This window comes from Pimephales promelas, chromosome 16, assembly GCF_988280905.1.
Source record: "Pimephales promelas chromosome 16, fPimPro1.hap1.1, whole genome shotgun sequence".
Classification (NCBI taxonomy): Eukaryota; Metazoa; Chordata; class Actinopteri; order Cypriniformes; family Leuciscidae; genus Pimephales; species Pimephales promelas.
This window is the reverse complement of record NC_142784.1, coordinates 5396162-5415736: the sequence shown is the minus strand read 5'-3', so window position 1 is coordinate 5415736 and position 19575 is coordinate 5396162. Positions and strand designations below refer to the sequence as shown.

At 47.4% G+C, this 19575-nt stretch overlaps 43 non-coding genes across 43 annotated transcripts; all 43 read right to left on the bottom strand.

Annotated features, from left to right (window-relative positions):
- Positions 1 to 87: 87 nt before the first annotated feature.
- Positions 88 to 161, bottom strand: trnat-ugu (transfer RNA threonine (anticodon UGU)). The gene has a single exon. It is a non-coding gene; the product is annotated as a tRNA-Thr (tRNA).
- A 173-nt stretch (positions 162 to 334) lies between these two features.
- On the bottom strand, positions 335 to 408 carry trnat-ugu (transfer RNA threonine (anticodon UGU)). The gene has a single exon. It is a non-coding gene; the product is annotated as a tRNA-Thr (tRNA).
- A 677-nt stretch (positions 409 to 1085) lies between these two features.
- trnat-ugu (transfer RNA threonine (anticodon UGU)) lies at positions 1086 to 1159 on the bottom strand. Its single transcript has one exon. It is a non-coding gene; the product is annotated as a tRNA-Thr (tRNA).
- Positions 1160 to 1332: 173 nt separating this feature from the next.
- Positions 1333 to 1406, bottom strand: trnat-cgu (transfer RNA threonine (anticodon CGU)). Its single transcript has one exon. It is a non-coding gene; the product is annotated as a tRNA-Thr (tRNA).
- Positions 1407 to 2083: 677 nt separating this feature from the next.
- On the bottom strand, positions 2084 to 2157 carry trnat-ugu (transfer RNA threonine (anticodon UGU)). The gene has a single exon. It is a non-coding gene; the product is annotated as a tRNA-Thr (tRNA).
- Positions 2158 to 2330: 173 nt separating this feature from the next.
- On the bottom strand, positions 2331 to 2404 carry trnat-agu (transfer RNA threonine (anticodon AGU)). The gene has a single exon. It is a non-coding gene; the product is annotated as a tRNA-Thr (tRNA).
- A 416-nt stretch (positions 2405 to 2820) lies between these two features.
- trnar-ucu (transfer RNA arginine (anticodon UCU)) lies at positions 2821 to 2910 on the bottom strand. Its single transcript is given in 2 exon segments — positions 2821 to 2856; positions 2874 to 2910. It is a non-coding gene; the product is annotated as a tRNA-Arg (tRNA).
- A 182-nt stretch (positions 2911 to 3092) lies between these two features.
- Positions 3093 to 3166, bottom strand: trnat-ugu (transfer RNA threonine (anticodon UGU)). Its single transcript has one exon. It is a non-coding gene; the product is annotated as a tRNA-Thr (tRNA).
- Positions 3167 to 3339: 173 nt separating this feature from the next.
- Positions 3340 to 3413, bottom strand: trnat-cgu (transfer RNA threonine (anticodon CGU)). Its single transcript has one exon. It is a non-coding gene; the product is annotated as a tRNA-Thr (tRNA).
- A 677-nt stretch (positions 3414 to 4090) lies between these two features.
- On the bottom strand, positions 4091 to 4164 carry trnat-ugu (transfer RNA threonine (anticodon UGU)). The gene has a single exon. It is a non-coding gene; the product is annotated as a tRNA-Thr (tRNA).
- Positions 4165 to 4337: 173 nt separating this feature from the next.
- Positions 4338 to 4411, bottom strand: trnat-agu (transfer RNA threonine (anticodon AGU)). Its single transcript has one exon. It is a non-coding gene; the product is annotated as a tRNA-Thr (tRNA).
- Positions 4412 to 5088: 677 nt separating this feature from the next.
- trnat-ugu (transfer RNA threonine (anticodon UGU)) lies at positions 5089 to 5162 on the bottom strand. Its single transcript has one exon. It is a non-coding gene; the product is annotated as a tRNA-Thr (tRNA).
- A 173-nt stretch (positions 5163 to 5335) lies between these two features.
- Positions 5336 to 5409, bottom strand: trnat-ugu (transfer RNA threonine (anticodon UGU)). The gene has a single exon. It is a non-coding gene; the product is annotated as a tRNA-Thr (tRNA).
- Positions 5410 to 6086: 677 nt separating this feature from the next.
- On the bottom strand, positions 6087 to 6160 carry trnat-ugu (transfer RNA threonine (anticodon UGU)). The gene has a single exon. It is a non-coding gene; the product is annotated as a tRNA-Thr (tRNA).
- Positions 6161 to 6333: 173 nt separating this feature from the next.
- Positions 6334 to 6407, bottom strand: trnat-cgu (transfer RNA threonine (anticodon CGU)). The gene has a single exon. It is a non-coding gene; the product is annotated as a tRNA-Thr (tRNA).
- A 677-nt stretch (positions 6408 to 7084) lies between these two features.
- trnat-ugu (transfer RNA threonine (anticodon UGU)) lies at positions 7085 to 7158 on the bottom strand. Its single transcript has one exon. It is a non-coding gene; the product is annotated as a tRNA-Thr (tRNA).
- A 173-nt stretch (positions 7159 to 7331) lies between these two features.
- trnat-agu (transfer RNA threonine (anticodon AGU)) lies at positions 7332 to 7405 on the bottom strand. Its single transcript has one exon. It is a non-coding gene; the product is annotated as a tRNA-Thr (tRNA).
- A 677-nt stretch (positions 7406 to 8082) lies between these two features.
- On the bottom strand, positions 8083 to 8156 carry trnat-ugu (transfer RNA threonine (anticodon UGU)). The gene has a single exon. It is a non-coding gene; the product is annotated as a tRNA-Thr (tRNA).
- Positions 8157 to 8329: 173 nt separating this feature from the next.
- Positions 8330 to 8403, bottom strand: trnat-agu (transfer RNA threonine (anticodon AGU)). Its single transcript has one exon. It is a non-coding gene; the product is annotated as a tRNA-Thr (tRNA).
- Positions 8404 to 8819: 416 nt separating this feature from the next.
- Positions 8820 to 8909, bottom strand: trnar-ucu (transfer RNA arginine (anticodon UCU)). The gene is given in 2 exon segments: positions 8820 to 8855; positions 8873 to 8909. It is a non-coding gene; the product is annotated as a tRNA-Arg (tRNA).
- A 182-nt stretch (positions 8910 to 9091) lies between these two features.
- trnat-ugu (transfer RNA threonine (anticodon UGU)) lies at positions 9092 to 9165 on the bottom strand. The gene has a single exon. It is a non-coding gene; the product is annotated as a tRNA-Thr (tRNA).
- Positions 9166 to 9338: 173 nt separating this feature from the next.
- On the bottom strand, positions 9339 to 9412 carry trnat-cgu (transfer RNA threonine (anticodon CGU)). Its single transcript has one exon. It is a non-coding gene; the product is annotated as a tRNA-Thr (tRNA).
- A 677-nt stretch (positions 9413 to 10089) lies between these two features.
- On the bottom strand, positions 10090 to 10163 carry trnat-ugu (transfer RNA threonine (anticodon UGU)). The gene has a single exon. It is a non-coding gene; the product is annotated as a tRNA-Thr (tRNA).
- Positions 10164 to 10336: 173 nt separating this feature from the next.
- trnat-agu (transfer RNA threonine (anticodon AGU)) lies at positions 10337 to 10410 on the bottom strand. Its single transcript has one exon. It is a non-coding gene; the product is annotated as a tRNA-Thr (tRNA).
- A 677-nt stretch (positions 10411 to 11087) lies between these two features.
- Positions 11088 to 11161, bottom strand: trnat-ugu (transfer RNA threonine (anticodon UGU)). The gene has a single exon. It is a non-coding gene; the product is annotated as a tRNA-Thr (tRNA).
- Positions 11162 to 11334: 173 nt separating this feature from the next.
- Positions 11335 to 11408, bottom strand: trnat-ugu (transfer RNA threonine (anticodon UGU)). Its single transcript has one exon. It is a non-coding gene; the product is annotated as a tRNA-Thr (tRNA).
- Positions 11409 to 12085: 677 nt separating this feature from the next.
- Positions 12086 to 12159, bottom strand: trnat-ugu (transfer RNA threonine (anticodon UGU)). Its single transcript has one exon. It is a non-coding gene; the product is annotated as a tRNA-Thr (tRNA).
- Positions 12160 to 12332: 173 nt separating this feature from the next.
- On the bottom strand, positions 12333 to 12406 carry trnat-cgu (transfer RNA threonine (anticodon CGU)). Its single transcript has one exon. It is a non-coding gene; the product is annotated as a tRNA-Thr (tRNA).
- Positions 12407 to 13083: 677 nt separating this feature from the next.
- trnat-ugu (transfer RNA threonine (anticodon UGU)) lies at positions 13084 to 13157 on the bottom strand. The gene has a single exon. It is a non-coding gene; the product is annotated as a tRNA-Thr (tRNA).
- Positions 13158 to 13330: 173 nt separating this feature from the next.
- On the bottom strand, positions 13331 to 13404 carry trnat-agu (transfer RNA threonine (anticodon AGU)). Its single transcript has one exon. It is a non-coding gene; the product is annotated as a tRNA-Thr (tRNA).
- A 677-nt stretch (positions 13405 to 14081) lies between these two features.
- trnat-ugu (transfer RNA threonine (anticodon UGU)) lies at positions 14082 to 14155 on the bottom strand. The gene has a single exon. It is a non-coding gene; the product is annotated as a tRNA-Thr (tRNA).
- A 173-nt stretch (positions 14156 to 14328) lies between these two features.
- trnat-agu (transfer RNA threonine (anticodon AGU)) lies at positions 14329 to 14402 on the bottom strand. The gene has a single exon. It is a non-coding gene; the product is annotated as a tRNA-Thr (tRNA).
- Positions 14403 to 14818: 416 nt separating this feature from the next.
- On the bottom strand, positions 14819 to 14908 carry trnar-ucu (transfer RNA arginine (anticodon UCU)). The gene is given in 2 exon segments: positions 14819 to 14854; positions 14872 to 14908. It is a non-coding gene; the product is annotated as a tRNA-Arg (tRNA).
- Positions 14909 to 15090: 182 nt separating this feature from the next.
- On the bottom strand, positions 15091 to 15164 carry trnat-ugu (transfer RNA threonine (anticodon UGU)). Its single transcript has one exon. It is a non-coding gene; the product is annotated as a tRNA-Thr (tRNA).
- Positions 15165 to 15337: 173 nt separating this feature from the next.
- On the bottom strand, positions 15338 to 15411 carry trnat-cgu (transfer RNA threonine (anticodon CGU)). Its single transcript has one exon. It is a non-coding gene; the product is annotated as a tRNA-Thr (tRNA).
- Positions 15412 to 16088: 677 nt separating this feature from the next.
- Positions 16089 to 16162, bottom strand: trnat-ugu (transfer RNA threonine (anticodon UGU)). Its single transcript has one exon. It is a non-coding gene; the product is annotated as a tRNA-Thr (tRNA).
- A 173-nt stretch (positions 16163 to 16335) lies between these two features.
- Positions 16336 to 16409, bottom strand: trnat-agu (transfer RNA threonine (anticodon AGU)). Its single transcript has one exon. It is a non-coding gene; the product is annotated as a tRNA-Thr (tRNA).
- A 677-nt stretch (positions 16410 to 17086) lies between these two features.
- trnat-ugu (transfer RNA threonine (anticodon UGU)) lies at positions 17087 to 17160 on the bottom strand. Its single transcript has one exon. It is a non-coding gene; the product is annotated as a tRNA-Thr (tRNA).
- Positions 17161 to 17333: 173 nt separating this feature from the next.
- trnat-agu (transfer RNA threonine (anticodon AGU)) lies at positions 17334 to 17407 on the bottom strand. The gene has a single exon. It is a non-coding gene; the product is annotated as a tRNA-Thr (tRNA).
- A 677-nt stretch (positions 17408 to 18084) lies between these two features.
- trnat-ugu (transfer RNA threonine (anticodon UGU)) lies at positions 18085 to 18158 on the bottom strand. The gene has a single exon. It is a non-coding gene; the product is annotated as a tRNA-Thr (tRNA).
- A 173-nt stretch (positions 18159 to 18331) lies between these two features.
- On the bottom strand, positions 18332 to 18405 carry trnat-agu (transfer RNA threonine (anticodon AGU)). The gene has a single exon. It is a non-coding gene; the product is annotated as a tRNA-Thr (tRNA).
- A 677-nt stretch (positions 18406 to 19082) lies between these two features.
- On the bottom strand, positions 19083 to 19156 carry trnat-ugu (transfer RNA threonine (anticodon UGU)). Its single transcript has one exon. It is a non-coding gene; the product is annotated as a tRNA-Thr (tRNA).
- Positions 19157 to 19329: 173 nt separating this feature from the next.
- Positions 19330 to 19403, bottom strand: trnat-agu (transfer RNA threonine (anticodon AGU)). The gene has a single exon. It is a non-coding gene; the product is annotated as a tRNA-Thr (tRNA).
- Positions 19404 to 19575: the final 172 nt, after the last annotated feature.

The following is a 19575-nucleotide window of genomic DNA, read 5'->3' as shown; positions in this document are numbered from 1 at the left end:
TCTAGCCTCTGCACAATTTAAACTGGATTCAAGGTCTCAAGGCTCTCTGTCCAAGAACAATCCCAAAGAGCAAAGTCAGCTGGATAGAGGCACCGCTGGGATTCGAACCCAGGATCTCCTGTTTACAAGACAGGCGCTTTGACCAACTAAGCCACAGCGCCTTGATGCTATGATTTGTTATCTTGGGACACTGTCCTTCAACAACAGCTCAGGGATGGTTTGCAAGTGGAAACAATTGCAAAGGAAGCCTCAGTTTCACAGTTTGTGGTCAGTTCTCAGAAAAGCAAAGAATTGCGAGGGTTCAAGGCCTTGCAAAACAGAAGGGCACAGTCAAAGGCACCGCTGGGATTCGAACCCAGGATCTCCTGTTTACAAGACAGGCGCTTTAACCAACTAAGCCACAGCGCCTGCCAGCATGTGCACAAAAAAGATGCAAATCGTGGACCAGGCCTTGGTCAGCATAAACTATGGGGTGGCCAGCCAGCCTCTGTGATTATTGGCCAACCATGTTCAGCTGGACTCCTAGAACCCACAACAAACATGTTTATGGAGCTCCATTCACAACAGCTGCAAAGACCATCTAAGCAGCGGGAAGAGAAAGGAAGTCTGGCACCACTCTGTGGTGACTGCCAGTCCATGTGTGCAAGAGCCAAGAGGTTTTGGTAAGCAAATGTAGTAGTAAACAAAACAGACAACATTTTGAAGCCTTTCAACTACATTGACATTATTTGAAATGAACACGTTGAAAACAAGAGGCCTCAAAAGCTTTCTGTTAACTGAGGGCAACACTGTACAGTATGGGGTTGACAAAAGGGCTAAAGGTACGACTCGAACCCACAACCTTTGAATGTCCTCATTTTGCAATCTAGAAGTCCAATGCGCTATCCATTGCGCCACAGAGCCCACATGATTATGTGGTTGGGCCACTTGATGGTTTTTCATCTGGGCATTTCCAACACTGTAATGCTTTTCACTCTGCGGGCAGAAAAGACAGGTGCTCTAGCCTCTGCACAATGTAAACTGGATTCAAGGTCTCAAGGCTCTCTGTCCAAGAACAATCCCAAAGAGCAAAGTCAGCTGGATAGAGGCACCGCTGGGATTCGAACCCAGGATCTCCTGTTTACAAGACAGGCACTTTGACCAACTAAGCCACAGCGCCTTGATGCTATGATTTGTTATCTTGGGACACTGTCCTTCAACAACAGCTCAGGGATGGTTTGCAAGTGGAAGCAATTGCAAAGGAAGCCTCAGTTTCACAGTTTGTGGTCAGTTCTCAGAAAAGCAAAGAATTGCGAGGGTTCAAGGCCTTGCGAAACAGAAGGGCACAGTCAAAGGCACCGCTGGGATTCGAACCCAGGATCTCCTGTTTACGAGACAGGCGCTTTAACCAACTAAGCCACAGCGCCTGCCAGCATGTGCACAAAAAAGATGCAAATCGTGGACCAGGCCTTGGACAGCATAAACTATGGGGTGGCCAGCCAGCCTCTGTGATTATTGGCCAACCATGTTCAGCTGGACTCCTAGAAACCACAACAAACATGTTTATGGAGCTCCATTCACAACAGCTGCAAAGACCATCTAAGCAGCGGGAAGAGAAAGGAAGTCTGGCACCACTCTGTGGTGACTGCCAGTCCTTGTGTGCAAGAGCCAAGAGGTTTTGGTAAGCAAATGTAGTAGTAAACAAAACAGACAACATTTTGAAGCCTTTCAACTACATTGACATTATTTGAAATGAACACGTTGAGAACAAGAGGCCTCAAAAGCTTTCTGTTAACTGAGGGCAACACTGTACAGTATGGGGTTGACAAAAGGGCTAAAGGTACGACTCGAACCCACAACCTTTGAATGTCCTCATTTTGCAATCTAGAAGTCCAATGCGCTATCCATTGCGCCACAGAGCCCACATGATTATGTGGTTGGGCCACTTGATGGTTTTTCATCTGGGCATTTCCAACACTGTAATGCTTTTCACTCTGCGGGCAGAAAAGACAGGTGCTCTAGCCTCTGCACAATTTAAACTGGATTCAAGGTCTCAAGGCTCTCTGTCCAAGAACAATCCCAAAGAGCAAAGTCAGCTGGATAGAGGCACCGCTGGGATTCGAACCCAGGATCTCCTGTTTACAAGACAGGCGCTTTGACCAACTAAGCCACAGCGCCTTGATGCTATGATTTGTTATCTTGGGACACTGTCCTTCAACAACAGCTCAGGGATGGTTTGCAAGTGGAAGCAATTGCAAAGGAAGCCTCAGTTTCACCGTTTGTGGTCAGTTCTCAGAAACGCAAAGAATTGCGAGGGTTCAAGGCCTTGCGAAACAGAAGGGCACAGTCAAAGGCACCGCTGGGATTCGAACCCAGGATCTCCTGTTTACTAGACAGGCGCTTTAACCAACTAAGCCACAGCGCCTGCCAGCCTGTGCACAAAAAAGATGCAAATCGTGGACCAGGACTTGGACAGCATAAACTATGGGGTGGCCAGCCAGCCTCTGTGATTATTGGCCAACCATGTTCAGCTGGACTCCTAGAACCCACATGAAACATGTTTATGGAGCTCCATTCACAAGAGCTGCAAAGACCATCTAAGCAGCGGGAAGAGAAAGGAAGTCTGGCACCACTCTGTGGTGACTGCCAGTCCTTGTGTGCAAGAGCCAAGAGGTTTTGGTAAGCAAATGTAGTAGTAAACAAAACAGACAACATTTTGAAGCCTTTCAACTACATTGACATTATTTGAAATGAACACGTTGAGAACAAGAGGCCTCAAAAGCTTTCTGTTAACTGAGGGCAACACTGTACAGTATGGGGTTGACAAAAGGGCTAAAGGTACGACTCTGGTGGGACTCGAACCCACAACCTTTGAATGTCCTCATTTTGCAATCTAGAAGTCCAATGCGCTATCCATTGCGCCACAGAGCCCACATGATTATGTGGTTGGGCCACTTGATGGTTTTTCATCTGGGCATTTCCAACACTGTAATGCTTTTCACTCTGCGGGCAGAAAAGACAGGTGCTCTAGCCTCTGCACAATGTAAACTGGATTCAAGGTCTCAAGGCTCTCTGTCCAAGAACAATCCCAAAGAGCAAAGTCAGCTGGATAGAGGCACCGCTGGGATTCGAACCCAGGATCTCCTGTTTACAAGACAGGCACTTTGACCAACTAAGCCACAGCGCCTTGATGCTATGATTTGTTATCTTGGGACACTGTCCTTCAACAACAGCTCAGGGATGGTTTGCAAGTGGAAGCAATTGCAAAGGAAGCCTCAGTTTCACAGTTTGTGGTCAGTTCTCAGAAAAGCAAAGAATTGCGAGGGTTCAAGGCCTTGCGAAACAGAAGGGCACAGTCAAAGGCACCGCTGGGATTCGAACCCAGGATCTCCTGTTTACGAGACAGGCGCTTTAACCAACTAAGCCACAGCGCCTGCCAGCATGTGCACAAAAAAGATGCAAATCGTGGACCAGGCCTTGGACAGCATAAACTATGGGGTGGCCAGCCAGCCTCTGTGATTATTGGCCAACCATGTTCAGCTGGACTCCTAGAAACCACAACAAACATGTTTATGGAGCTCCATTCACAACAGCTGCAAAGACCATCTAAGCAGCGGGAAGAGAAAGGAAGTCTGGCACCACTCTGTGGTGACTGCCAGTCCTTGTGTGCAAGAGCCAAGAGGTTTTGGTAAGCAAATGTAGTAGTAAACAAAACAGACAACATTTTGAAGCCTTTCAACTACATTGACATTATTTGAAATGAACACGTTGAGAACAAGAGGCCTCAAAAGCTTTCTGTTAACTGAGGGCAACACTGTACAGTATGGGGTTGACAAAAGGGCTAAAGGTACGACTCGAACCCACAACCTTTGAATGTCCTCATTTTGCAATCTAGAAGTCCAATGCGCTATCCATTGCGCCACAGAGCCCACATGATTATGTGGTTGGGCCACTTGATGGTTTTTCATCTGGGCATTTCCAACACTGTAATGCTTTTCACTCTGCGGGCAGAAAAGACATGTGCTCTAGCCTCTGCACAATTTAAACTGGATTCAAGGTCTCAAGGCTCTCTGTCCAAGAACAATCCCAAAGAGCAAAGTCAGCTGGATAGAGGCACCGCTGGGATTCGAACCCAGGATCTCCTGTTTACAAGACAGGCGCTTTGACCAACTAAGCCACAGCGCCTTGATGCTATGATTTGTTATCTTGGGACACTGTCCTTCAACAACAGCTCAGGGATGGTTTGCAAGTGGAAGCAATTGCAAAGGAAGCCTCAGTTTCACCGTTTGTGGTCAGTTCTCAGAAAAGCAAAGAATTGCGAGGGTTCAAGGCCTTGCGAAACAGAAGGGCACAGTCAAAGGCACCGCTGGGATTCGAACCCAGGATCTGCTGTTTACTAGACAGGCGCTTTAACCAACTAAGCCACAGCGCCTGCCAGCCTGTGCACAAAAAAGATGCAAATCGTGGACCAGGACTTGGACAGCATAAACTATGGGGTGGCCAGCCAGCCTCTGTGATTATTGGCCAACCATGTTCAGCTGGACTCCTAGAACCCACAACAAACATGTTTATGGAGCTCCATTCACAACAGCTGCAAAGACCATCTAAGCAGCGGGAAGAGAAAGGAAGTCTGGCACCACTCTGTGGTGACTGCCAGTCCATGTGTGCAAGAGCCAAGAGGTTTTGGTAAGCAAATGTAGTAGGAAACAAAACAGACAACATTTTGAAGCCTTTCAACTACATTGACATTATTTGAAATGAACACGTTGAGAACAAGAGGCCTCAAAAGCTTTCTGTTAACTGAGGGCAACACTGTACAGTATGGGGTTGACAAAAGGGCTAAAGGTACGACTCGAACCCACAACCTTTGAATGTCCTCATTTTGCAATCTAGAAGTCCAATGCGCTATCCATTGCGCCACAGAGCCCACATGATTATGTGGTTGGGCCACTTGATGGTTTTTCATCTGGGCATTTCCAACACTGTAATGCTTTTCACTCTGCGGGCAGAAAAGACAGGTGCTCTAGCCTCTGCACAATTTAAACTGGATTCAAGGTCTCAAGGCTCTCTGTCCAAGAACAATCCCAAAGAGCAAAGTCAGCTGGATAGAGGCACCGCTGGGATTCGAACCCAGGATCTCCTGTTTACAAGACAGGCGCTTTGACCAACTAAGCCACAGCGCCTTGATGCTATGATTTGTTATCTTGGGACACTGTCCTTCAACAACAGCTCAGGGATGGTTTGCAAGTGGAAACAATTGCAAAGGAAGCCTCAGTTTCACAGTTTGTGGTCAGTTCTCAGAAAAGCAAAGAATTGCGAGGGTTCAAGGCCTTGCAAAACAGAAGGGCACAGTCAAAGGCACCGCTGGGATTCGAACCCAGGATCTCCTGTTTACAAGACAGGCGCTTTAACCAACTAAGCCACAGCGCCTGCCAGCATGTGCACAAAAAAGATGCAAATCGTGGACCAGGCCTTGGTCAGCATAAACTATGGGGTGGCCAGCCAGCCTCTGTGATTATTGGCCAACCATGTTCAGCTGGACTCCTAGAACCCACAACAAACATGTTTATGGAGCTCCATTCACAACAGCTGCAAAGACCATCTAAGCAGCGGGAAGAGAAAGGAAGTCTGGCACCACTCTGTGGTGACTGCCAGTCCATGTGTGCAAGAGCCAAGAGGTTTTGGTAAGCAAATGTAGTAGTAAACAAAACAGACAACATTTTGAAGCCTTTCAACTACATTGACATTATTTGAAATGAACACGTTGAAAACAAGAGGCCTCAAAAGCTTTCTGTTAACTGAGGGCAACACTGTACAGTATGGGGTTGACAAAAGGGCTAAAGGTACGACTCGAACCCACAACCTTTGAATGTCCTCATTTTGCAATCTAGAAGTCCAATGCGCTATCCATTGCGCCACAGAGCCCACATGATTATGTGGTTGGGCCACTTGATGGTTTTTCATCTGGGCATTTCCAACACTGTAATGCTTTTCACTCTGCGGGCAGAAAAGACAGGTGCTCTAGCCTCTGCACAATGTAAACTGGATTCAAGGTCTCAAGGCTCTCTGTCCAAGAACAATCCCAAAGAGCAAAGTCAGCTGGATAGAGGCACCGCTGGGATTCGAACCCAGGATCTCCTGTTTACAAGACAGGCACTTTGACCAACTAAGCCACAGCGCCTTGATGCTATGATTTGTTATCTTGGGACACTGTCCTTCAACAACAGCTCAGGGATGGTTTGCAAGTGGAAGCAATTGCAAAGGAAGCCTCAGTTTCACAGTTTGTGGTCAGTTCTCAGAAAAGCAAAGAATTGCGAGGGTTCAAGGCCTTGCGAAACAGAAGGGCACAGTCAAAGGCACCGCTGGGATTCGAACCCAGGATCTCCTGTTTACGAGACAGGCGCTTTAACCAACTAAGCCACAGCGCCTGCCAGCATGTGCACAAAAAAGATGCAAATCGTGGACCAGGCCTTGGACAGCATAAACTATGGGGTGGCCAGCCAGCCTCTGTGATTATTGGCCAACCATGTTCAGCTGGACTCCTAGAAACCACAACAAACATGTTTATGGAGCTCCATTCACAACAGCTGCAAAGACCATCTAAGCAGCGGGAAGAGAAAGGAAGTCTGGCACCACTCTGTGGTGACTGCCAGTCCTTGTGTGCAAGAGCCAAGAGGTTTTGGTAAGCAAATGTAGTAGTAAACAAAACAGACAACATTTTGAAGCCTTTCAACTACATTGACATTATTTGAAATGAACACGTTGAGAACAAGAGGCCTCAAAAGCTTTCTGTTAACTGAGGGCAACACTGTACAGTATGGGGTTGACAAAAGGGCTAAAGGTACGACTCGAACCCACAACCTTTGAATGTCCTCATTTTGCAATCTAGAAGTCCAATGCGCTATCCATTGCGCCACAGAGCCCACATGATTATGTGGTTGGGCCACTTGATGGTTTTTCATCTGGGCATTTCCAACACTGTAATGCTTTTCACTCTGCGGGCAGAAAAGACAGGTGCTCTAGCCTCTGCACAATTTAAACTGGATTCAAGGTCTCAAGGCTCTCTGTCCAAGAACAATCCCAAAGAGCAAAGTCAGCTGGATAGAGGCACCGCTGGGATTCGAACCCAGGATCTCCTGTTTACAAGACAGGCGCTTTGACCAACTAAGCCACAGCGCCTTGATGCTATGATTTGTTATCTTGGGACACTGTCCTTCAACAACAGCTCAGGGATGGTTTGCAAGTGGAAGCAATTGCAAAGGAAGCCTCAGTTTCACCGTTTGTGGTCAGTTCTCAGAAACGCAAAGAATTGCGAGGGTTCAAGGCCTTGCGAAACAGAAGGGCACAGTCAAAGGCACCGCTGGGATTCGAACCCAGGATCTCCTGTTTACTAGACAGGCGCTTTAACCAACTAAGCCACAGCGCCTGCCAGCCTGTGCACAAAAAAGATGCAAATCGTGGACCAGGACTTGGACAGCATAAACTATGGGGTGGCCAGCCAGCCTCTGTGATTATTGGCCAACCATGTTCAGCTGGACTCCTAGAACCCACATGAAACATGTTTATGGAGCTCCATTCACAAGAGCTGCAAAGACCATCTAAGCAGCGGGAAGAGAAAGGAAGTCTGGCACCACTCTGTGGTGACTGCCAGTCCATGTGTGCAAGAGCCAAGAGGTTTTGGTAAGCAAATGTAGTAGTAAACAAAACAGACAACATTTTGAAGCCTTTCAACTACATTGACATTATTTGAAATGAACACGTTGAGAACAAGAGGCCTCAAAAGCTTTCTGTTAACTGAGGGCAACACTGTACAGTATGGGGTTGACAAAAGGGCTAAAGGTACGACTCGAACCCACAACCTTTGAATGTCCTCATTTTGCAATCTAGAAGTCCAATGCGCTATCCATTGCGCCACAGAGCCCACATGATTATGTGGTTGGGCCACTTGATGGTTTTTCATCTGGGCATTTCCAACACTGTAATGCTTTTCACTCTGCGGGCAGAAAAGACAGGTGCTCTAGCCTCTGCACAATTTAAACTGGATTCAAGGTCTCAAGGCTCTCTGTCCAAGAACAATCCCAAAGAGCAAAGTCAGCTGGATAGAGGCACCGCTGGGATTCGAACCCAGGATCTCCTGTTTACAAGACAGGCGCTTTGACCAACTAAGCCACAGCGCCTTGATGCTGTGATTTGTTATCTTGGGACACTGTCCTTCAACAACAGCTCAGGGATGGTTTGCAAGTGGAAGCAATTGCAAAGGAAGCCTCAGTTTCACCGTTTGTGGTCAGTTCTCAGAAAAGCAAAGAATTGCGAGGGTTCAAGACCTTGCGAAACAGAAGGGCACAGTCAAAGGCACCGCTGGGATTCGAACCCAGGATCTCCTGTTTACTAGACAGGCGCTTTAACCAACTAAGCCACAGCGCCTGCCAGCCTGTGCACAAAAAAGATGCAAATCGTGGACCAGGACTTGGACAGCATAAACTATGGGGTGGCCAGCCAGCCTCTGTGATTATTGGCCAACCATGTTCAGCTGGACTCCTAGAACCCACATGAAACATGTTTATGGAGCTCCATTCACAAGAGCTGCAAAGACCATCTAAGCAGCGGGAAGAGAAAGGAAGTCTGGCACCACTCTGTGGTGACTGCCAGTCCTTGTGTGCAAGAGCCAAGAGGTTTTGGTAAGCAAATGTAGTAGTAAACAAAACAGACAACATTTTGAAGCCTTTCAACTACATTGACATTATTTGAAATGAACACGTTGAGAACAAGAGGCCTCAAAAGCTTTCTGTTAACTGAGGGCAACACTGTACAGTATGGGGTTGACAAAAGGGCTAAAGGTACGACTCTGGTGGGACTCGAACCCACAACCTTTGAATGTCCTCATTTTGCAATCTAGAAGTCCAATGCGCTATCCATTGCGCCACAGAGCCCACATGATTATGTGGTTGGGCCACTTGATGGTTTTTCATCTGGGCATTTCCAACACTGTAATGCTTTTCACTCTGCGGGCAGAAAAGACAGGTGCTCTAGCCTCTGCACAATGTAAACTGGATTCAAGGTCTCAAGGCTCTCTGTCCAAGAACAATCCCAAAGAGCAAAGTCAGCTGGATAGAGGCACCGCTGGGATTCGAACCCAGGATCTCCTGTTTACAAGACAGGCACTTTGACCAACTAAGCCACAGCGCCTTGATGCTATGATTTGTTATCTTGGGACACTGTCCTTCAACAACAGCTCAGGGATGGTTTGCAAGTGGAAGCAATTGCAAAGGAAGCCTCAGTTTCACAGTTTGTGGTCAGTTCTCAGAAAAGCAAAGAATTGCGAGGGTTCAAGGCCTTGCGAAACAGAAGGGCACAGTCAAAGGCACCGCTGGGATTCGAACCCAGGATCTCCTGTTTACGAGACAGGCGCTTTAACCAACTAAGCCACAGCGCCTGCCAGCATGTGCACAAAAAAGATGCAAATCGTGGACCAGGCCTTGGACAGCATAAACTATGGGGTGGCCAGCCAGCCTCTGTGATTATTGGCCAACCATGTTCAGCTGGACTCCTAGAAACCACAACAAACATGTTTATGGAGCTCCATTCACAACAGCTGCAAAGACCATCTAAGCAGCGGGAAGAGAAAGGAAGTCTGGCACCACTCTGTGGTGACTGCCAGTCCTTGTGTGCAAGAGCCAAGAGGTTTTGGTAAGCAAATGTAGTAGTAAACAAAACAGACAACATTTTGAAGCCTTTCAACTACATTGACATTATTTGAAATGAACACGTTGAGAACAAGAGGCCTCAAAAGCTTTCTGTTAACTGAGGGCAACACTGTACAGTATGGGGTTGACAAAAGGGCTAAAGGTACGACTCGAACCCACAACCTTTGAATGTCCTCATTTTGCAATCTAGAAGTCCAATGCGCTATCCATTGCGCCACAGAGCCCACATGATTATGTGGTTGGGCCACTTGATGGTTTTTCATCTGGGCATTTCCAACACTGTAATGCTTTTCACTCTGCGGGCAGAAAAGACAGGTGCTCTAGCCTCTGCACAATTTAAACTGGATTCAAGGTCTCAAGGCTCTCTGTCCAAGAACAATCCCAAAGAGCAAAGTCAGCTGGATAGAGGCACCGCTGGGATTCGAACCCAGGATCTCCTGTTTACAAGACAGGCGCTTTGACCAACTAAGCCACAGCGCCTTGATGCTATGATTTGTTATCTTGGGACACTGTCCTTCAACAACAGCTCAGGGATGGTTTGCAAGTGGAAGCAATTGCAAAGGAAGCCTCAGTTTCACCGTTTGTGGTCAGTTCTCAGAAAAGCAAAGAATTGCGAGGGTTCAAGGCCTTGCGAAACAGAAGGGCACAGTCAAAGGCACCGCTGGGATTCGAACCCAGGATCTGCTGTTTACTAGACAGGCGCTTTAACCAACTAAGCCACAGCGCCTGCCAGCCTGTGCACAAAAAAGATGCAAATCGTGGACCAGGACTTGGACAGCATAAACTATGGGGTGGCCAGCCAGCCTCTGTGATTATTGGCCAACCATGTTCAGCTGGACTCCTAGAACCCACAACAAACATGTTTATGGAGCTCCATTCACAACAGCTGCAAAGACCATCTAAGCAGCGGGAAGAGAAAGGAAGTCTGGCACCACTCTGTGGTGACTGCCAGTCCATGTGTGCAAGAGCCAAGAGGTTTTGGTAAGCAAATGTAGTAGGAAACAAAACAGACAACATTTTGAAGCCTTTCAACTACATTGACATTATTTGAAATGAACACGTTGAGAACAAGAGGCCTCAAAAGCTTTCTGTTAACTGAGGGCAACACTGTACAGTATGGGGTTGACAAAAGGGCTAAAGGTACGACTCGAACCCACAACCTTTGAATGTCCTCATTTTGCAATCTAGAAGTCCAATGCGCTATCCATTGCGCCACAGAGCCCACATGATTATGTGGTTGGGCCACTTGATGGTTTTTCATCTGGGCATTTCCAACACTGTAATGCTTTTCACTCTGCGGGCAGAAAAGACAGGTGCTCTAGCCTCTGCACAATTTAAACTGGATTCAAGGTCTCAAGGCTCTCTGTCCAAGAACAATCCCAAAGAGCAAAGTCAGCTGGATAGAGGCACCGCTGGGATTCGAACCCAGGATCTCCTGTTTACAAGACAGGCGCTTTGACCAACTAAGCCACAGCGCCTTGATGCTATGATTTGTTATCTTGGGACACTGTCCTTCAACAACAGCTCAGGGATGGTTTGCAAGTGGAAACAATTGCAAAGGAAGCCTCAGTTTCACAGTTTGTGGTCAGTTCTCAGAAAAGCAAAGAATTGCGAGGGTTCAAGGCCTTGCAAAACAGAAGGGCACAGTCAAAGGCACCGCTGGGATTCGAACCCAGGATCTCCTGTTTACAAGACAGGCGCTTTAACCAACTAAGCCACAGCGCCTGCCAGCATGTGCACAAAAAAGATGCAAATCGTGGACCAGGCCTTGGTCAGCATAAACTATGGGGTGGCCAGCCAGCCTCTGTGATTATTGGCCAACCATGTTCAGCTGGACTCCTAGAACCCACAACAAACATGTTTATGGAGCTCCATTCACAACAGCTGCAAAGACCATCTAAGCAGCGGGAAGAGAAAGGAAGTCTGGCACCACTCTGTGGTGACTGCCAGTCCATGTGTGCAAGAGCCAAGAGGTTTTGGTAAGCAAATGTAGTAGTAAACAAAACAGACAACATTTTGAAGCCTTTCAACTACATTGACATTATTTGAAATGAACACGTTGAAAACAAGAGGCCTCAAAAGCTTTCTGTTAACTGAGGGCAACACTGTACAGTATGGGGTTGACAAAAGGGCTAAAGGTACGACTCGAACCCACAACCTTTGAATGTCCTCATTTTGCAATCTAGAAGTCCAATGCGCTATCCATTGCGCCACAGAGCCCACATGATTATGTGGTTGGGCCACTTGATGGTTTTTCATCTGGGCATTTCCAACACTGTAATGCTTTTCACTCTGCGGGCAGAAAAGACAGGTGCTCTAGCCTCTGCACAATGTAAACTGGATTCAAGGTCTCAAGGCTCTCTGTCCAAGAACAATCCCAAAGAGCAAAGTCAGCTGGATAGAGGCACCGCTGGGATTCGAACCCAGGATCTCCTGTTTACAAGACAGGCACTTTGACCAACTAAGCCACAGCGCCTTGATGCTATGATTTGTTATCTTGGGACACTGTCCTTCAACAACAGCTCAGGGATGGTTTGCAAGTGGAAGCAATTGCAAAGGAAGCCTCAGTTTCACAGTTTGTGGTCAGTTCTCAGAAAAGCAAAGAATTGCGAGGGTTCAAGGCCTTGCGAAACAGAAGGGCACAGTCAAAGGCACCGCTGGGATTCGAACCCAGGATCTCCTGTTTACGAGACAGGCGCTTTAACCAACTAAGCCACAGCGCCTGCCAGCATGTGCACAAAAAAGATGCAAATCGTGGACCAGGCCTTGGACAGCATAAACTATGGGGTGGCCAGCCAGCCTCTGTGATTATTGGCCAACCATGTTCAGCTGGACTCCTAGAAACCACAACAAACATGTTTATGGAGCTCCATTCACAACAGCTGCAAAGACCATCTAAGCAGCGGGAAGAGAAAGGAAGTCTGGCACCACTCTGTGGTGACTGCCAGTCCTTGTGTGCAAGAGCCAAGAGGTTTTGGTAAGCAAATGTAGTAGTAAACAAAACAGACAACATTTTGAAGCCTTTCAACTACATTGACATTATTTGAAATGAACACGTTGAGAACAAGAGGCCTCAAAAGCTTTCTGTTAACTGAGGGCAACACTGTACAGTATGGGGTTGACAAAAGGGCTAAAGGTACGACTCGAACCCACAACCTTTGAATGTCCTCATTTTGCAATCTAGAAGTCCAATGCGCTATCCATTGCGCCACAGAGCCCACATGATTATGTGGTTGGGCCACTTGATGGTTTTTCATCTGGGCATTTCCAACACTGTAATGCTTTTCACTCTGCGGGCAGAAAAGACAGGTGCTCTAGCCTCTGCACAATTTAAACTGGATTCAAGGTCTCAAGGCTCTCTGTCCAAGAACAATCCCAAAGAGCAAAGTCAGCTGGATAGAGGCACCGCTGGGATTCGAACCCAGGATCTCCTGTTTACAAGACAGGCGCTTTGACCAACTAAGCCACAGCGCCTTGATGCTATGATTTGTTATCTTGGGACACTGTCCTTCAACAACAGCTCAGGGATGGTTTGCAAGTGGAAGCAATTGCAAAGGAAGCCTCAGTTTCACCGTTTGTGGTCAGTTCTCAGAAACGCAAAGAATTGCGAGGGTTCAAGGCCTTGCGAAACAGAAGGGCACAGTCAAAGGCACCGCTGGGATTCGAACCCAGGATCTCCTGTTTACTAGACAGGCGCTTTAACCAACTAAGCCACAGCGCCTGCCAGCCTGTGCACAAAAAAGATGCAAATCGTGGACCAGGACTTGGACAGCATAAACTATGGGGTGGCCAGCCAGCCTCTGTGATTATTGGCCAACCATGTTCAGCTGGACTCCTAGAACCCACATGAAACATGTTTATGGAGCTCCATTCACAAGAGCTGCAAAGACCATCTAAGCAGCGGGAAGAGAAAGGAAGTCTGGCACCACTCTGTGGTGACTGCCAGTCCATGTGTGCAAGAGCCAAGAGGTTTTGGTAAGCAAATGTAGTAGTAAACAAAACAGACAACATTTTGAAGCCTTTCAACTACATTGACATTATTTGAAATGAACACGTTGAGAACAAGAGGCCTCAAAAGCTTTCTGTTAACTGAGGGCAACACTGTACAGTATGGGGTTGACAAAAGGGCTAAAGGTACGACTCGAACCCACAACCTTTGAATGTCCTCATTTTGCAATCTAGAAGTCCAATGCGCTATCCATTGCGCCACAGAGCCCACATGATTATGTGGTTGGGCCACTTGATGGTTTTTCATCTGGGCATTTCCAACACTGTAATGCTTTTCACTCTGCGGGCAGAAAAGACAGGTGCTCTAGCCTCTGCACAATGTAAACTGGATTCAAGGTCTCAAGGCTCTCTGTCCAAGAACAATCCCAAAGAGCAAAGTCAGCTGGATAGAGGCACCGCTGGGATTCGAACCCAGGATCTCCTGTTTACAAGACAGGCGCTTTGACCAACTAAGCCACAGCGCCTTGATGCTGTGATTTGTTATCTTGGGACACTGTCCTTCAACAACAGCTCAGGGATGGTTTGCAAGTGGAAGCAATTGCAAAGGAAGCCTCAGTTTCACCGTTTGTGGTCAGTTCTCAGAAAAGCAAAGAATTGCGAGGGTTCAAGACCTTGCGAAACAGAAGGGCACAGTCAAAGGCACCGCTGGGATTCGAACCCAGGATCTCCTGTTTACTAGACAGGCGCTTTAACCAACTAAGCCACAGCGCCTGCCAGCCTGTGCACAAAAAAGATGCAAATCGTGGACCAGGACTTGGACAGCATAAACTATGGGGTGGCCAGCCAGCCTCTGTGATTATTGGCCAACCATGTTCAGCTGGACTCCTAGAACCCACATGAAACATGTTTATGGAGCTCCATTCACAAGAGCTGCAAAGACCATCTAAGCAGCGGGAAGAGAAAGGAAGTCTGGCACCACTCTGTGGTGACTGCCAGTCCTTGTGTGCAAGAGCCAAGAGGTTTTGGTAAGCAAATGTAGTAGTAAACAAAACAGACAACATTTTGAAGCCTTTCAACTACATTGACATTATTTGAAATGAACACGTTGAGAACAAGAGGCCTCAAAAGCTTTCTGTTAACTGAGGGCAACACTGTACAGTATGGGGTTGACAAAAGGGCTAAAGGTACGACTCTGGTGGGACTCGAACCCACAACCTTTGAATGTCCTCATTTTGCAATCTAGAAGTCCAATGCGCTATCCATTGCGCCACAGAGCCCACATGATTATGTGGTTGGGCCACTTGATGGTTTTTCATCTGGGCATTTCCAACACTGTAATGCTTTTCACTCTGCGGGCAGAAAAGACAGGTGCTCTAGCCTCTGCACAATGTAAACTGGATTCAAGGTCTCAAGGCTCTCTGTCCAAGAACAATCCCAAAGAGCAAAGTCAGCTGGATAGAGGCACCGCTGGGATTCGAACCCAGGATCTCCTGTTTACAAGACAGGCACTTTGACCAACTAAGCCACAGCGCCTTGATGCTATGATTTGTTATCTTGGGACACTGTCCTTCAACAACAGCTCAGGGATGGTTTGCAAGTGGAAGCAATTGCAAAGGAAGCCTCAGTTTCACAGTTTGTGGTCAGTTCTCAGAAAAGCAAAGAATTGCGAGGGTTCAAGGCCTTGCGAAACAGAAGGGCACAGTCAAAGGCACCGCTGGGATTCGAACCCAGGATCTCCTGTTTACGAGACAGGCGCTTTAACCAACTAAGCCACAGCGCCTGCCAGCATGTGCACAAAAAAGATGCAAATCGTGGACCAGGCCTTGGACAGCATAAACTATGGGGTGGCCAGCCAGCCTCTGTGATTATTGGCCAACCATGTTCAGCTGGACTCCTAGAAACCACAACAAACATGTTTATGGAGCTCCATTCACAACAGCTGCAAAGACCATCTAAGCAGCGGGAAGAGAAAGGAAGTCTGGCACCACTCTGTGGTGACTGCCAGTCCTTGTGTGCAAGAGCCAAGAGGTTTTGGTAAGCAAATGTAGTAGTAAACAAAACAGACAACATTTTGAAGCCTTTCAACTACATTGACATTATTTGAAATGAACACGTTGAGAACAAGAGGCCTCAAAAGCTTTCTGTTAACTGAGGGCAACACTGTACAGTATGGGGTTGACAAAAGGGCTAAAGGTACGACTCGAACCCACAACCTTTGAATGTCCTCATTTTGCAATCTAGAAGTCCAATGCGCTATCCATTGCGCCACAGAGCCCACATGATTATGTGGTTGGGCCACTTGATGGTTTTTCATCTGGGCATTTCCAACACTGTAATGCTTTTCACTCTGCGGGCAGAAAAGACAGGTGCTCTAGCCTCTGCACAATTTAAACTGGATTCAAGGTCTCAAGGCTCTCTGTCCAAGAACAATCCCAAAGAGCAAAGTCAGCTGGATAGAGGCACCGCTGGGATTCGAACCCAGGATCTCCTGTTTACAAGACAGGCGCTTTGACCAACTAAGCCACAGCGCCTTGATGCTATGATTTGTTATCTTGGGACACTGTCCTTCAACAACAGCTCAGGGATGGTTTGCAAGTGGAAGCAATTGCAAAGGAAGCCTCAGTTTCACCGTTTGTGGTCAGTTCTCAGAAAAGCAAAGAATTGCGAGGGTTCAAGGCCTTGCGAAACAGAAGGGCACAGTCAAAGGCACCGCTGGGATTCGAACCCAGGATCTGCTGTTTACTAGACAGGCGCTTTAACCAACTAAGCCACAGCGCCTGCCAGCCTGTGCACAAAAAAGATGCAAATCGTGGACCAGGACTTGGACAGCATAAACTATGGGGTGGCCAGCCAGCCTCTGTGATTATTGGCCAACCATGTTCAGCTGGACTCCTAGAACCCACAACAAACATGTTTATGGAGCTCCATTCACAACAGCTGCAAAGACCATCTAAGCAGCGGGAAGAGAAAGGAAGTCTGGCACCACTCTGTGGTGACTGCCAGTCCATGTGTGCAAGAGCCAAGAGGTTTTGGTAAGCAAATGTAGTAGGAAACAAAACAGACAACATTTTGAAGCCTTTCAACTACATTGACATTATTTGAAATGAACACGTTGAGAACAAGAGGCCTCAAAAGCTTTCTGTTAACTGAGGGCAACACTGTACAGTATGGGGTTGACAAAAGGGCTAAAGGTACGACTCGAACCCACAACCTTTGAATGTCCTCATTTTGCAATCTAGAAGTCCAATGCGCTATCCATTGCGCCACAGAGCCCACATGATTATGTGGTTGGGCCACTTGATGGTTTTTCATCTGGGCATTTCCAACACTGTAATGCTTTTCACTCTGCGGGCAGAAAAGACAGGTGCTCTAGCCTCTGCACAATTTAAACTGGATTCAAGGTCTCAAGGCTCTCTGTCCAAGAACAATCCCAAAGAGCAAAGTCAGCTGGATAGAGGCACCGCTGGGATTCGAACCCAGGATCTCCTGTTTACAAGACAGGCGCTTTGACCAACTAAGCCACAGCGCCTTGATGCTATGATTTGTTATCTTGGGACACTGTCCTTCAACAACAGCTCAGGGATGGTTTGCAAGTGGAAGCAATTGCAAAGGAAGCCTCAGTTTCACCGTTTGTGGTCAGTTCTCAGAAACGCAAAGAATTGCGAGGGTTCAAGGCCTTGCGAAACAGAAGGGCACAGTCAAAGGCACCGCTGGGATTCGAACCCAGGATCTCCTGTTTACTAGACAGGCGCTTTAACCAACTAAGCCACAGCGCCTGCCAGCCTGTGCACAAAAAAGATGCAAATCGTGGACCAGGACTTGGACAGCATAAACTATGGGGTGGCCAGCCAGCCTCTGTGATTATTGGCCAACCATGTTCAGCTGGACTCCTAGAACCCACATGAAACATGTTTATGGAGCTCCATTCACAAGAGCTGCAAAGACCATCTAAGCAGCGGGAAGAGAAAGGAAGTCTGGCACCACTCTGTGGTGACTGCCAGTCCATGTGTGCAAGAGCCAAGAGGTTTTGGTAAGCAAATGTAGTAGTAAACAAAACAGACAACATTTTGAAGCCTTTCAACTACATTGACATTATTTGAAATGAACACGTTGAGAACAAGAGGCCTCAAAAGCTTTCTGTTAACTGAGGGCAACACTGTACAGTATGGGGTTGACAAAAGGGCTAAAGGTACGACTCGAACCCACAACCTTTGAATGTCCTCATTTTGCAATCTAGAAGTCCAATGCGCTATCCATTGCGCCACAGAGCCCACATGATTATGTGGTTGGGCCACTTGATGGTTTTTCATCTGGGCATTTCCAACACTGTAATGCTTTTCACTCTGCGGGCAGAAAAGACAGGTGCTCTAGCCTCTGCACAATTTAAACTGGATTCAAGGTCTCAAGGCTCTCTGTCCAAGAACAATCCCAAAGAGCAAAGTCAGCTGGATAGAGGCACCGCTGGGATTCGAACCCAGGATCTCCTGTTTACAAGACAGGCGCTTTGACCAACTAAGCCACAGCGCCTTGATGCTATGATTTGTTATCTTGGGACACTGTCCTTCAACAACAGCTCAGGGATGGTTTGCAAGTGGAAGCAATTGCAAAGGAAGCCTCAGTTTCACCGTTTGTGGTCAGTTCTCAGAAACGCAAAGAATTGCGAGGGTTCAAGGCCTTGCGAAACAGAAGGGCACAGTCAAAGGCACCGCTGGGATTCGAACCCAGGATCTCCTGTTTACTAGACAGGCGCTTTAACCAACTAAGCCACAGCGCCTGCCAGCCTGTGCACAAAAAAGATGCAAATCGTGGACCAGGACTTGGACAGCATAAACTATGGGGTGGCCAGCCAGCCTCTGTGATTATTGGCCAACCATGTTCAGCTGGACTCCTAGAACCCACAACAAACATGTTTATGGAGCTCCATTCACAACAGCTGCAAAGACCATCTAAGCAGCGGGAAGAGAAAGGAAGTCTGGCACCACTCTGTGGTGACTGCCAGTCCATGTGTGCAAGAGCCAAGAGGTTTTGGTAAGCAAATGTAGTAGTAAACAAAACAGACAACATTTTGAAGCCTTTCAACTACATTGACATTATTTGAAATGAACACGTTGAGAACAAGAGGCCTCAAAAGCTTTCTGTTAACTGAGGGCAACACTGTACAGTATGGGGTTGACAAAAGGGCTAAAGGTACGACTCGAACCCACAACCTTTCAATGTCCTCATTTTGCAATCTAGAAGTCCAATGCGCTATCCATTGCGCCACAGAGCCCACATGATTATGTGGTTGGGCCACTTGATGGTTTTTCATCTGGGCATTTCCAACACTGTAATGCTTTTCACTCTGCGGGCAGAAAAGACAGGTGCTCTAGCCTCTGCACAATTTAAACTGGATTCAAGGTCTCAAGGCTCTCTGTCCAAGAACAATCCCAAAGAGCAAAGTCAGCTGGATAGAGGCACCGCTGGGATTCGAACCCAGGATCTCCTGTTTACAAGACAGGCGCTTTGACCAACTAAGCCACAGCGCCTTGATGCTATGATTTGTTATCTTGGGACACTGTCCTTCAACAACAGCTCAGGGATGGTTTGCAAGTGGAAGCAATTGCAAAGGAAGCCTCAGTTTCACCGTTTGTGGTCAGTTCTCAGAAACGCAAAGAATTGCGAGGGTTCAAGGCCTTGCGAAACAGAAGGGCACAGTCAAAGGCACCGCTGGGATTCGAACCCAGGATCTCCTGTTTACTAGACAGGCGCTTTAACCAACTAAGCCACAGCGCCTGCCAGCCTGTGCACAAAAAAGATGCAAATCGTGGACAAGGACTTGGACAGCATAAACTATGGGGTGGCCAGCCAGCCTCTGTGATTATTGGCCAACCATGTTCAGCTGGACTCCTAGAACCCACATGAAACATGTTTATGGAGCTCCATTCACAAGAGCTGCAAAGACCAT